The following is a 12,008-nucleotide window of genomic DNA, read 5'->3' as shown; positions in this document are numbered from 1 at the left end:
ATATTATTAGCCCCAATCACTATAACAGAAATTCTAGACACCTTAAAATCAATACCTAAAGGCAAATCGCCAGGTCCTGACGGTTTCCCTATCATATGTTACAAAAAATTTGCTGATATTCTTGCCCCACATTTAGCTTATCTATTTATCGAACTTCTAAAAGGCACCCCTCTACCCAAACAAGCATTGGAAGCTTTCATATCTATTATACCTAAGGAGGGGAAGAATCCTGAGCTATGTAGCAGCTACCGCCCAATTTCTCTGTTGAATACAGACGTCAAAATCTGGGCAAAAATCTTGGCCACCAGATTAAGCGGCCTTATACCCAAACTGGTCCACCCTGACCAAACTGGATTTGTGAAGGGGAGGGAAGGGAAGGACAACACGGCCAGGATTCTCCACTCCATTAATCATGGTGTAAAAACAAAAACGCCCTTAATTCTTTTATCTACGGATGCCGAAAAAGCCTTCGATCGTGTAAATTGGCACTTTATGGAAAAGACACTTGAAAAGTTTGGGTTTCCCAATAACTTCGTTAAAGCCATATATTCTTTATACTCAGGCCCGTCCGCTGAAGTAAAAATTAATGGAATATACTCTCAGTCCTTTGACATTAGAAATGGCACTCGACAGGGCAGCCCACTCTCACCCACTCTTTTTATACTAGTAATAGAAACATTAATACAAGCAGTACGTCAAAACCCAGACATCGAGGGATTAAAAGTTAAACACACTGAGCAGAAATGTGCAGCTTTTGCTGACTACCTGCTTATCCTTATCACTAACCCCAAAGTAGCTATACAGCACTTAATTGAGCTATTCCACAAATTCAGCGAATTATCTGATTTTAAAATCAACTGGGACAAATCAGAGGCATTAAATATATCGGCTCCGGAAGAAGACATCCTCTTCCTTACGAACTCGACTCCGTTCAAGTGGCCGACACACCACATCAAATATTTAGGAATATTCCTTACCAAGAATCCCCCAGACCTATACAAAGAAAACTTCGAAAAACTGATCAATGCAATCGAAGTACAACTTAAAGGGCCTGTCACACTTAGAGATATCGCTAGCAATATTGCTATAACTTGTGACGTTATAGCGATATTGCTAGCGATATCGCTGTGTCTGATACTTACCTACGACCGGCTCCCCCGCTGGTTATCGCTGATCGCGCGAGAACGTCCAGGACTGTTTCTCGTCGTCTGCTTCCTGCGGCGCTTCCTGCTGTGACAACGAGCGACGTGTGGAGCCGGGCGGGAGGACGCAGGATCGCCTGGTGTGACAGGTAAGTAGCGACCCCCGTCCCCAGCGATGTCGCTGGTGAGATCTGCCTGTGTGGCAGCTCACTAGCGACCACTTAGCGATGCACCAGCGATCCAGACCACGTCATATCGCTGGTCGGGATCGCTGGTACATCGCTAAGTGTGACAGTACCCTAAGTCTTTTGACCACCCATACCTCTCCTGGTTGGGGAGGATAAACATAATAAAAACATATATCGCTCCTAAGCTAATATACACAATGTCCATGGTGCCTATTCCACTCCCTAAAACTTTCTTTTCTTCCCTCAGGAGAACTATTTCACAATATATCTGGAAGTTTAAAAAATCAAGACTTTCCCATAGATTTCTTACTCTTCCGACTTTACATGGGGGATTAAACCTTCCAGACTTCACCTCCTATCACAGAGCCATTCACATCAAAAGGAGGCTCGGACTTGCACGTGCCTATCTATCCCCGAATCATAATAACCTGGAACTTCTCCTTGGGAAAAATATACATCAGTATATCTGGAACGATGTGTCTCCTCCCGCACATCTAAAAATAGACTCAATTACCCTGACCACTTTAAAAATTAAAGCTGACCAAAGTAATACGTGTACGACATCTGAAGGGTTACCCGCACTCACACCCATAAATATTATACCCTACCTTCTAAACCCTAACTACGATGACATCTTTAATATGTGGTGCCGCCTCCCATCCTAACCTATCTCTCAGCATGACTTGGGAAGGGTTTCTTTATCTGTACCTGAAGAACTTCATACAAGTGGCTCATGCCTCTGAAATCTTATCAAAATTCAATGCTAAATACACTAAGATCAGAGGCTGGTCCTGGTTGGAGGTGCTCTTGAAAATTGTCAGCACATAAGGTTCTGGCAAATTCAAAAGGGTTCTCCAGATGCACCTTATTACAAGAAAACTCCTACAAAATCCTCACGAGATGGCATAGGACACCCGAGTTTCTGCATCATCTTGGATTAATTGAGTCTAAATTGTGTTGGAGGTGCGGCTCGGGATTGGGAAACATGTCACACATCTTCTGGACCTGTCCCCTCCTGAAAGATTTTTGGTCAGGGGTCAACAAAACACATGGATCTAAAATTGATATCTGGAAACCTCTCTCCTAAGGAAGTACTACTTTCTGGCCCCACTTCAGTCTGCAAGCTAACAAAAAATGGCCCTCTGGCCCTAATGGTGAGTGCAGCTAAACACTTAATCTCGTCCCACTGGAAGAGTACATCTCCACCTCCCCTCTCTGAATGGTTTGAAAAAAATCAAGCTAATTTACAGAATGGAGGAACTCTCTAGTTGGGAAACCCACTCACACCCTCTCTTTCTAAAAGCTTGGTCCTCCTGGAGGCAAAAATTTGCCCCTACTTAGTCTTTCAGACCACCAGGTCCTTTCGGCCTCCTCTTCATATAAGTGACACCCCCACAATAGTACTATACTCCTCAGTTTGTGGATAATACTTACCTTCACATTTCATATCTCACATCACTACACACAACACTAACGTCTCACATGAATCCTTTAGTCTTCTACTTATATGACAATTTCTCTCTCCCCTTGGTGCCCCTTTACTCCAATGCATAGTGTTTAACACGGTTGAATTTGTTGTTTCTTTTATCTTTTTGTTATATCTCTGGGTTCGACTCTGTTGGTTGAACTTATTTCTCCTGCTATACACAGCTTATCCTATTGTCAATGTTATTCTGAAAATGTACTCTTAAACTGTAATGCCGCTAATATTTCTCTTTAATAAAGAAATAAGTTACAAAAAAAAAACAAAAAAAGCCATCCAGATTATAAGTCTAATTAGTGACACCGATGTGTAGAAAGGTAGCCTCTCTCTCTGGTAACACTTGTCCATTAGGTGGCGCTATAATACAAATAATTACTGTATTCTGCTTTTATTTCTTAAATATTGTATTTTTTTATTTTTATAATCATTCTGATCTATTAATGATGAGCAGATAAATGCTTAGTACATGTAACTTTTGCTGTTACTTTTTTCTGTTTAATATTTGTCATAATTTTTTTGGCAATTAGAAACATTGTGCATCTGATCCATCAGATATTAAATGGAAACAAGCAAGTTAATATTACTGCCGGTCTGTGAACAACATTGAGAAAAATGAAGCCTTTGTTTTACTGACAAAAAAAAAAAAAAGAGTATAAACAAAATCATAATATATCTTTCCCTCCTTTCACTGTATTTGTTGATTTTGTCACCAATCTAGGATCAGAAATGACCCTAGTTTTGACTTTACTCTGTCAGGTTCCACTGCCCCTGGTGTCAAACCCGGTAAGACATCCGTGGCAGTCCACAAAAGTAACATTGTTTCCACAGGCCCTCCTCACAATGTGAATAAACCCCCTCCAGATGAGAGCAAGCCTCAGGATGTCAGTAAACATTGTCCTCTACACAAGAAACCACATCCCCTACTGAAATGCAGAGCCTTCAGGGAGAAGTCATAGAATCATAGAATCGTAGAGTTGGAAGGGACCTCCTGGGCCATCTGGTCCAACCCCCTGCTCAAAGCAGGATTCGCTAAATCATCCCAGTCAGATGTCTGTCCAGCCTCTGTTTGAAGACTTCCATTGAAGGAGAACTCACCACTTCTCGTGGCAGCCTGTTCAACTCATTGATCACTCTAACTGTCAAAAAGTTTTTTCTAATATCTAATTTGTGTCTCCTCCCATTCAGTTTCATCCCATTGCTTCTAGTCTTTCCTTGTGCAAATAAGAATAAAGTTGATCCTTCTACAATGTGACAGCCCTTTAGATATTTGTAGACAGCCATTAAGTCTCCTCTCAGGCTTCTCTTTTGCAAACTAAACATTCCCAAATCCTGCAACCTTTCCTCATAAGACAGGGTTTGCAGACCGGTCACCATTCTGGTCGCTCTTTTCTGAACTTGCTCCAGTTTGTTGATGTCTTTTTTAAAATGTGGTGCCCAAAACTGGACACAATATTCCAGATGAGGTCTGACCAAAGAGGAGTAGAGGGAAATAATGACTTCACGTGATCTAGACTGTATGCTTCTGTTAATACATCCTAGAATTGCATTTGCCTTTTTTGCTGCTGCATCACACTGTTGACTCATATTCAGTCTGTGATCTATTAGTATACCCAAGTCTTTTTCACATGTGCTGTCACTTAGCCCTATTCCTCCCATTCTATATCTGCTTTTTTCATTTTTATTGCCCAGATGTAGTACTTTGCATTTCTCCCTGTTAAAAACCATTCTGTTAGTTGCTGCCCACTTCTCCAGTTTATTTAAATCTTTTTGAATCCTCTCTCTCTTCTCTAGTATTAGCTATCCCTCCTAGCTTTGTGTCATCAGCAAATTTAATCAGTTTACCCTCAATTCCTTCATCTAAATCGTTGATAAAGATGTTGAACAATACAGGGCCCAGGACAGAGCCCTGTGGTACCCCACTTGAGACATTCTTCCAACTGGATGTGCAGCCATTTACGACCACTCTTTGAGTCCGATCACTAAGCCAGTTATGAATCCACCTAACAGTTGCCTTGTCCATTCCATACTTAGTCATTTTTTCAATAAGGATTGTATGAGAGACTTTGTCAAATGCTTTGCTGAAGTCAAGATATACTATATCTACAGCATTTCCTTGATCCACCCAATCAGTGATACCATCATAGAAGGAAATTAAGTTAGTCTGACATGACTTATTAGTTACAAACCCATGCTGACTCTGTTTAATCACTTCATTCTTATCCAGGTATTGACATACATGTTGTTTAATAATTTGTTCAAAGATCTTTCCTGGTATAGAAGTCAGACTCACCGGCCTATAGTTGCCTGGGTCCACCTTCTTCCCCTTTTTGAAGATAGGAACAACATTTGCTCTTCTCCAGTCTTCTGGCACTTCTCCTGTTCTTCAAGAATTTTCAAAGATTATGGAGAGGGGTTCAAAAATTTCTTCTGCTATCTTCTTCAGTACTCTGGGGTGTAATTCATCTGGACCTGGAGACTTGAATTCATTTAGGTTAGCTAAGTGTTTCCTCACTATCTTTCTGTTTATAGATATCCTGGATTCTTCTATTCCCTTAATAGGACAGTGAATAACAGTTGATGTTACATTTCCTTTCTGAGAGAAAACAGATGCAAAATAGGAATTTAAAAGTTCGGCCTTCTCAACATCCTGTCTTACCATTTCATCATTTTCATCCTGTAAAAATCCTATAGCATCTTTGACTTTTCTTTTACTTTTGACATATCCCCAAAATCCTTTATTATTGCTTTTGACATCTCTTGCAAGCCTCAATTCATTTTCAGCTTTAGCTAATCTGACTTGTGCCCTGCAGGTTCTGCAGACAGCATTATATTCTTCTTTAGATATGCCTCCCTCTTTCCATTTTATAAACATTTTTTTCTTCCTTTTTAGCATGTGCTTAAGTTCTGTGTTCATCCATCCTGGTTTCCTTAAATGCTTCCTATTCTTCCCTCTTTTCGGAATTGTTAACAACTGTGCTTTGAGAATTTCATTTTTCAAGATTTCCCATCCTTCCTGGACATTTTTGTCTTTAAGGATATCCAACCATTGGATCCCTCCAATTCTCTTTCTGAATCCCTTAAAATCTGCCTTTCTGAAATCTAACCTTGACGTCTGAGTCTTCACAGGTCTTCCGCCTCTAGTTATCCAAAATTCTAAAATAGCATGGTCGCTACCTCCTAGGGTCCCAGCCACTTTTACCTCCTCAACCATTTCCTCCCTGTTTATAAGGATTAGATCCAAGGTAGCAGTTCCCCTTGTTTTCTCCCTTACCTTTTGGAAGATAAAGTTGTCAGCAAGAGAGGATAAGAATTTCCTTGACCTGTTAGTTTTGCCTGAGAGAGATTCCCAACAAATGTCTGGATAGTTGAAATCTCCCATGACAACTATGTCATATTTTTTGGAGAACTTGGCCATTTGATGCATAAAGAGTTCATCCATATCTTCAGCTTGCACAGGCGGCCTGTAGTAAATGCCTACAATGGTGTCCTTTCTATTGTTCTGTCCTTGTATTCTTACCCAAACAGTTTCCACAGAACTCCCAGTCTCTGAAGCTTCAATCTCTGTGCAGATATACGCGTTTCTAACATACAATGCGACACCCCCTCCTCGTTTATCAAGTCTGTTTCTTGCAAATAAGTTGTATCCTTCTAGTCTTGTATTCCAATCATGTGTATTGTCCCACCAAGTTTCAGTGATTCCAATGACATCATATTTCTTTTCCTGTGTTAGTAGTTCCAATTCTCCTTGTTTGTTGCCCATGCTTTGTGCATTAGTATAGAAACATTTTAGTTTGTGATTGGTTTCTCTTTCTCCAATATTTTTATTAATTAGATTCTTTCGTCTTTGTTCTTCCTTTCCACTTCTAATAGCAAAGTTCTCAATAGCATTTGTCAGGTGTATGGCTTTTTCTGGTCTTTTGCTTCCCTTCCCATGTTGTTCTAGTTTAAAGCTCTCCTTACAAGTGTAGCAAGGCGACTTCCAAAAACATGCTTTCCAGTCTTCGTAAGGTGCACCCCATCTCTTGCAAGTAGTCCATCGTATAAGTAGTTCACTCCGTGATCCAGAAATCCAAATAGTTGCTGACGGCACCATCGACGTAGCCAGCTGTTCACCTGCAGAATCTTATTCCACCTCCTTGTTCCATGGCCATCCACTGGGAGGATGGAAGAGAAGACCACCTGCGCTCCCAGTTCTTTCACTTTCTTGCCTAAGTCTTCAAAGTCTCTGCAGATGGTTTCCAGGTCATTTCTTGCAGTGTCATTTGTCCCCACATGTAGTAGCAGGAATGGGTAGTCATCTGTAGGTCTGAAGAGTCCTGATATCCTGTCAGACACATCTTTAATTTTTGCACCTGGAAGACAGCACATTTCTCTTGAAGTTATATCCGGTCTGCAGATAGCGGCCTCTGTTCCTCTCAACAGGGAATCCCCCATGACCACCACTCTCCGTTTCTTCTTCACAACATTTTTCTTTCTCCATCCAGGAGGACTCTGAAGGCGTACAAGGTTGCTGTTTGTTGGCAAAGTCTTATCCTGATGTATTTCTTCATCGTTTTCCTGTGTGAGAGCCTGGTACTGGTTTCTGAGCAGTATGGGTGCTGACTGCCTCCTCTGATCCTCCTGCTTCTCTGGGTCACATGTCTCCATTCCTCTGTTTCTTCAGGTGCACTTCGAATTTCTTCTCTTTCTGTAACATGAAGAGATAATTCTGCTCTGTCCAAGAACTCTTCACCTTCCTTAATGATCTTCAACGTAGCTAACCTCTCTTCGAGATTTTGCAACTTTTCCTCCAACAGGGACACAAGCTTGCATTTGTGGCATGTGAAGTTTGGCTTTTCCACTGGTAAATCTGTGAACATGTAGCAAGAAGTGCAGCTCACCAAATGGCTCCTGGCCTCTTCCATCTTGAGATTTCTTAAAAACGATGAAAGATGAGCCAAAATTCTCCTCAAGACTCTTCCCCTGGTTTTCCGATTTCCTCTTTTCAGCTGCAACGGCCAAAACCCAGTGATGGTTGAGCTCGCGGAGACTCTACACTTATCCCAGAAGGCACTGGGAATATGCAAATGATCTCCTCAAGACTCTTCCCCTGGTTTTGGAGGATCGCAAAGGCTTCCTCAAGGAGAACAACATCTGCTTTGAATGTTGTGCCACAACCTCTCACTTCACCAGGAACTGTGAATCTAGTGTGAAATGTGCAGAATGCAGCAGCACGGATCACAATACAGCCTTGCACCCTGGATCACCTCCACGAGTGTTGTCGCAAGCAGAGGAGCGCGATGAGAAGCAGAAGGACACTGAAGAAGACACCCCTGAGGTCATCTTTAAATGTACGGAGATCTGTAGGGGACTCACAGAAGGAAGGTCCTGTTCAAAAATCTGCCTTGTCCGAGTCTATCCTGCAGGCCGCAAAGACAAAGCCTTCAAGATATATGCAATCCTGGATGACCAAAGTAACAGGTCTCTAGCCAGGTCCATCTTCTTTGACAACTTCAGCATTGTAGGTCCTGGTTCTCCATACACCCTGAGGACATGTTCAGGTACCGTTGAGACGGCGGGGAGAAAAGCAACCGGATACAAAGTGGAGTCCCTAAATGGCCCAACCTGCCGATCATTAGCGACCATCCTGGAGTACAGCCAGATTCCTAACAACAGGTCAGAGATACCTTCACGGGGGGATGGCAACACATCACCCCCATCTGAAGTGTATTGCCCACCTGATATCTCAGATGGATCCAGAGATATACTACAAGTCCACAAGACTAGAGAATGTATAAATGGCTCCAGGAATGCTCTGTATGCACAGAGGCTTGACCTTGGATAGGTCATCATATGAGACATCTGTCTAGGAGAAGCACACAAGTCGGCTTCAGTCAACAGTATGCTTACCAGCACACTAGAAAATGGATGTCCATCTCTCTTCCAGCCATGTCACAATAGTCTGCTGGTAAAGGAATTGCCAAACAGCATTCCACTAACATGCCCTTTCTCAGCACCTACCAATGAAGACCACGCCTGTTAAGGTGAACAAGACCACATGGGATGTAGACAGGACAAAGGAGGACGACAAGGTAGCGATGTCCATAGAAGATAGGATGTTCCTGGACATCATGGATACACAAATAGTCAAAGACAACCTCAACAAGGGACAGCATGCTAAAGAAGCTTGATCCAATTGTTGACCAAGACGGGCTGCGAAGAGTAAGTGGCCGTCTTCAAGAAGCCGAGGTAGAAGTTTCAGAGAAACACCCGGTAATAATTCCTAGACATCATCACGTCAAAACCCTGCTCATTCAGCATCATCATGACTTAGTGAGACACCATGGCCGTTTGTTCACCGAAGGGAATCTGCGGGCGGCTGGTCTATGGATAGTCGGCACAAAGAGAAGCGTTAGCAAACTCATCTTCAACTGTGTTACGTGTCACAAACTCCGAGGCTCATTCCAAAATCCAAAGATGGCCAATCTCCCATCCGACAGACTCAGTACTGAACCCCCCTTCACCAATGTTGGACTAGACATATTCGGTCCATGGTCCGTGGCTACTCGACGCACTAGGAAATCCAATACTGAAGCAAAGTGTTGGGCAGTTCTATTCACTTGTCTGTCCATCAGAGCTGTTCATATCGAAGTAATTGAATCTATGGACACTTCAAGTTTCAAAAATGCATTTCGACGCTTCACCGCAATCAGAGGCCCTGTGAAGCATATTTGCTCTGACAGAGGTACGAATTTCATTGGAGCGGCAAGAGAACTCCAAATCCCTTCCAACTTGGACATCGCTAATGTTGAAAGGTACCTAGGCAAGCAAAGATGCACCTGGACTTTTAATCCGCCACACTCTTCGCACATGGGAGGTGCCTGGGAGAGAATGATAGGCATAGCATGCACAATACTAGACTCTATCTTCTTGCAAACGAACACCAGGTTCACACTTGAGAGTTTAACTAAGTTATTGGCCAAGGTATCGGCTATCATGAACGCCAGCCCACTGTCAGCACATTCTAGCGATTCCGGAGACCCGACAGTCCTTACTCCGGCAATGCTACTCACGCAGAAAACCTGTGTCCCGAGAGCTCAACTCAGAGAATTCAACGATAAAGACCTCTTCAGACGCCAATGGAGGCAAGTGCAAAGCGTGTCCAATGTCTTCTGGGACAGATGGAAGAAGCAATATCTCTCCACTCTACAAACCAGGACAAAGTGGCAAAAAGACCACCCAAACATCAAACGAAGCGATGTGGTACTTGTCAAAGACACTCAGTCACATCATAATGAGTGGCTAGTCACCAAGCCTCCTCCCAGCAAGGACGGGAAAGTGCGCAAGGTAGAGGTCAAAGTGAGCAAACTTGGGGAGAACAAACTGTTCCTCAGACCAGTTATTGAACTTGTACTGTTATTATCCCCAAAAGAGCCAAATAGCCAAAGCAGTGAGTGTTATGCCCATTCTGTGCCGCAAGATAATCTTTATATAATAATATTTATATAATAATAATCTTTATTTTTATATAGCGCTAACACATTCCGCAGCGCTTTACAGTTTGCACACATTTTCATCACTGTCCCCGATGGGGCTCACAATCTAAATTCCCTATCAGTATGTCTTTGGAGTGTGGGAGGAAACCGGAGTGCCCGGAGAAAACCTATGCAAACACGGGGAGAACATACAAACTCCTTGCAGATGTTGTCCTTGGTGGGATTCGAACCCAGGGCTAACCACTGAGCCACCATGCTGCCCAAAATATTTTTAAGTGCTGATCCAGCTATCGCCAGTAGGTGTCATAAGTTGCCCTTTCTTTCTTATTCATGTGTTTGGAATCTTCTGTTTCCCTAAATGGTTAGCTGTTCAGAACAGCCCTTCTTCCTTCCCTGGTCAACAACATGTAACCATTTTCAGCAGGTCTTCTGAGTAGCTCACATGTGCTCAGCTCTTTGCAAAACCACTGCTTATAACAAGTGGATTCCGGTAAGGTTTAATGCATTTATGTAAATATGCTATGCATCTGTGTTAGCAGCCATAATGCAGCCCCTCATGATGTTTGCAATGCATGTTCAGCTCCTGTAATGCTATTACACTGCATGATAGTTATATGCATCCTCTTTTACTGCTGTGTATGTTATATTGCTCAGCTTCTATATAATGCATGCTACCGATATAGCAGCACCGTGTATCATTGCTACTGTTGTGATAGTATCCTGTACTGCTGTGATATTGTCTACCAGTACTGACATGCTACATTATCTGTTTCTTATAGTTTTTACCTGAATCATCCACATTTTGCACAACAATGTGCTGAATCATCCATAACTGTGTTCAACAATCTTTGATAACATCTACAACTTTGTACAACAACCCCTGATCTCATCTACTACTGTGTTCTACTATACCATCTGTTATCATCTCTCATTGTTGTCCACATCATCCCAATAAATAATAGAGTTAAGCACCCATACAGTCTTGTTTCTGGAAGTGGATGAAAAGTGTAACCTTATGCTGGAATTCACACAGCGTCATACATGGAAGAAGGCAGAACAGGGACAATAGGCCCAAAAGGTTTGATGTTACGTAAGAAATTATTTGTGTACAGAAGAAAGGATTTTGTCTCCTTATCAGGAGGTGTAAGCATCCATTCTAGTACTATAACCAGAGGGGAGAGAATGGATTCTGTAGAGGAAAGATGGGATGACCCGGAAGTTTATCTAGTTGTTTGTGAATTTTGGGCAGAATGTAGAACACAGGGGTAATGGGGTCAGTGTTAATTAGGTATTCCCTCATCTTTTTATCAATGGTACATTGTTGCATATGGTGATACACTTGATTTTATCCGCAAAAAAAGGAAGTGAGGTTATGTTGGACTTAGTGTTGAGCATTCCGATATTGCAAATATTGGGTATCGGCTGATATTCGCGGAATTGGAATTCCGATACTGAGTTCCGATACTTTTAGCATATCGAATACCGGAATCAGAAGTTCCCATAATGCTATGAGCCAGTTTGATTTGATTCAGCCAATGAGGAATCCTAAGAAGTGTGGGCACATCCTGTTAGGCATGTAGGCATGTTAACTAATAGCATGGCTGTGATTGGCTGCTGAAATGATGTCATGATGCACTATAAAAGCCGCCGCCGCCATTTTGGGTTCACTCTGCTGTGAATTCAGTTAGGGACAGGACGCTGCTCTTCTGACTCTGAGGGA

The sequence above is a fragment of the Dendrobates tinctorius genome, unplaced genomic scaffold, assembly GCF_039654945.1.
Source record: "Dendrobates tinctorius isolate UK_male_01 unplaced genomic scaffold, ASM3965494v1 ptg000018l, whole genome shotgun sequence".
Classification (NCBI taxonomy): domain Eukaryota; kingdom Metazoa; phylum Chordata; class Amphibia; order Anura; family Dendrobatidae; genus Dendrobates; species Dendrobates tinctorius.
The sequence above is the reverse complement of the archived record's forward strand: the minus strand, read 5'-3'. Positions refer to the sequence as shown.